Here is a 3,088-nt window from a genome sequence, read left to right as displayed (position 1 = left end):
CCATAGGGGTTGAACAAGTTTGCAGCCCCACCAGCAGTGGATGAGTGTTCCCCTTTCCCCACATCCTCTCCAACATTTGGGATCATTTGTTCTCTTGATCTTAGCCAGTCTGATTGGGGTAAGATGAAATCTTAAAGTGGTTTTAATTTACATTTCCCTAAGCAGCTGAACAGAGTGTTCTCAAAAGAAGAAGTAAAGATGGCTATGAAGCATCTTAAAAGATGTTCAACATCACTAATAATTAGGAAGAATTTATTTGAGTTTACGGTTCCAGGGGAATTACAGTCTGTCTTGACCAGGAGGCATAGCGGCAGAGGTGGCTGGAGGAGGAGTAGCAGAAGCTAAGCTCTCACATCATCACGCAGGCACAGGAAACGAGCGCAACTGGAGATCTGGCAAGGCTTAAGAACTCTCTAAGCCCACCCCCAGTGACGTGCTTCCTCCAGCATGGTCACACCTTCTAAGACCTCCCAAAATAGTGCCACCATCTGGGGACAAAATGTCCAAATACTTGGAGCCTACGGAGGACGTTTTCATTCAAACCACCACACAATCTAAAATGACAACAATCAGCTTTTACGTTAGCCCATCATTTACCCCTAATGGAAATCTTTGTATCTTTTTTTCTTTTGAGACAGGGTCTCGCTATAGCCCCAACTGGCCTGGAACTCACTATATAGACCATGCTGGCCTTCAACTCACAGAGATATGCCTGCCTCTGCCTCCTGTGTGCTGGGATTAAAGACAAGTGCCAGCATGCCTGACTTTGGAAGTCTTTGTGTCTTTTGTCATCTAATTTTACCTTCCTGTCTATCTTGGTTTTATTTCACCTTGAAGATTTGGTTTAGCATTTCTTGCAAAACAGCTCCACTGGTAACATTCCCTCACATTCTATTTACTTGGTCTTATTGTCATAATTTCTCCCTCCTTTTGGAGGATAGTCTTATCGGATATAGAATTCCTCCTGGTTGACTGTTGTTTTAACACCTTAAATGCATCATCCCAAGATCTCCTCTGAAAGGTTGTCTGGTGATGTTATTGAGGATCCTAGCACAGAACAAGATACTTCTCTCTTGCTACTTTCAAGATTCTCTCTTTGTTTTTGGTTTCCAGTTGTTCAAATGCATATCCCAGTGTAGATCTCTTTGAGTTTATCCAAAGAAGGGGTAATGATGCCCAGTTCCTATTTCAAAAAGTTGATGTGAGGATTAAATAATCAAAGTGCTCGGTACAGAGAGTGAGGAGGAATTACAGTGGTGTGTGAGCCTGACAGGCGCAAACCTTGTACTGTGGACTGTCCTCCCACTCCCAGGCTGCCATTCCCTGTCTGGGCTAGGATCTGGGCTTGATCTGAGCCTAAGGATCAGGCTGACATGAAAGTAGATGTCTTACTTATATGGACCTGCATGTGGCTTTCTCAACTTTTCCACACGCAGCTGCTTGGAATGTCTTCATTTCCCAAAGCAACTCCACCCCCAGATACCCCTTCTATGGTTTGCCTCAATCTGTCATCTTTGCCCATCAGCTACCCTGAGACAGGCAAGTTAAGGATTGTAAAATTTGTTCTGTTCCCTCCAGACTGAGGGATTTCACCTTCTCCAGCCAGCACTGTACCCTGGCTCTGGCTGACCTATGAGTTTCATGAGAACAAGGACAGCACCCAACCCACACCCAGGACCTGGCATGTGATTAGGAAAATGGATGGATGAATGGGTGGGTAGGTTTAGGGATGGCTAGCTGGCTGAATGGATATATAGATGGATGGATTGAGGGGATAGATGGATGAATGGGTAGATGGATGGATGGGTGAACAGATGGATGTATGGAAGGGCAGATGAATGGATGGGTGGACAGATGGATGGATGGAAGGGCAGATGGATGGATGGATGGATGGATGGGTAGATGAATGGATGGGTGGACAGATGGATGAATGGGTAGACAGATGGATGTACGGGTGATAGATGGATGGATGGGTAGATGAATGGATGGGTGGACAGATGGATGGATGGGTAGATGGGTGTATGTGTGGATCTGTGCAGTGGTTAGGCTAGTGAGTGCTTTCTGCAAGACTCCCTCCTTCTTTAATGCTTGAAACACTTCTTTCACTCTCCCAGTTGTTTTTAGAGGAAGTTCTCAGCATAGGAGGCAGGTTGTCATGCTTTTGGGAGCATATGATTTAGAAATATATTTAATTTGTAGAACCCAAAGGAAGGCTTTTTGCTAGAGTTTTGGATCCCAGAAGCAGAAAGCAGAAAATAGCTCCATTTAAAATCAAGTTGCAGGGGCAGGAGACATGTCTCAGCAGGGAAGAGCATTTGCTCTTCCAGAGTACCCAAGTTCAATTCCCAGCAACCACATAGGGGCAACTCAACTCCAGTTCCTGGGGATCCGATGCCATCTTCTGGCCTCCATAGGCACTGTACTCACATGTGCACATACCTCCTCCACACACACATATACACATAATTTGAAATTTTTAAAAACTCAAGCTGCATATACTCCATTTTATTTTCCTCTCCTTAGCAAGGTTAGATGGTGACAGGGTCATCTGAGTTGAATTGCGGAGGGGAGAATGATGTGTCTTAGGGAGAAGGAGGCTCCCTAGGAACTTGGCAGTCACTGGAACAGAAGCCAGGGGTCCCAAGTCCCTAGTCTCTGGGGATTAATAGGGCAAATCACTCCTCCCCCACCAGCCTATACTACAACTTCTAATCAGAGACACCTCCCAGCACCTACTGGGGGCTGTTACTGAGGGGATGCATGACTTCCACTCAGCTCCTGCCACGCCAGCACGTCAAGCTCCGAGTATTCTGGGCAGAGGGCGTCAGGATTGAACAAACTATCACATCATCATGGAGTGGGAGGAAGGACTTCAACTGCCACTTTATTGTTTGAGACAAGGGTTTAAATACTTTTCAGTAGAGGAGGTGGAGTCAGGACACATGATAATTGGGATCACCTGACTGTAAGGCTAGTTTTTGGGTCAGGTGCACCTTTTCTCAGAATCAGGAGAAAGTCCTTGTAATAAACAATTCCAGGAAATACCACAGATACCCAAGCTCTTACAAGGGGGAGGCGGAGGTCAGGA

Source organism: Nannospalax galili, unplaced genomic scaffold (assembly GCF_000622305.1).
Source record: "Nannospalax galili isolate Female #2095 unplaced genomic scaffold, S.galili_v1.0 scaffold291, whole genome shotgun sequence".
In the NCBI taxonomy this organism is placed as follows: Eukaryota; Metazoa; Chordata; class Mammalia; order Rodentia; family Spalacidae; genus Nannospalax; species Nannospalax galili.
The sequence above is the reverse complement of the archived record's forward strand: the minus strand, read 5'-3'. Positions refer to the sequence as shown.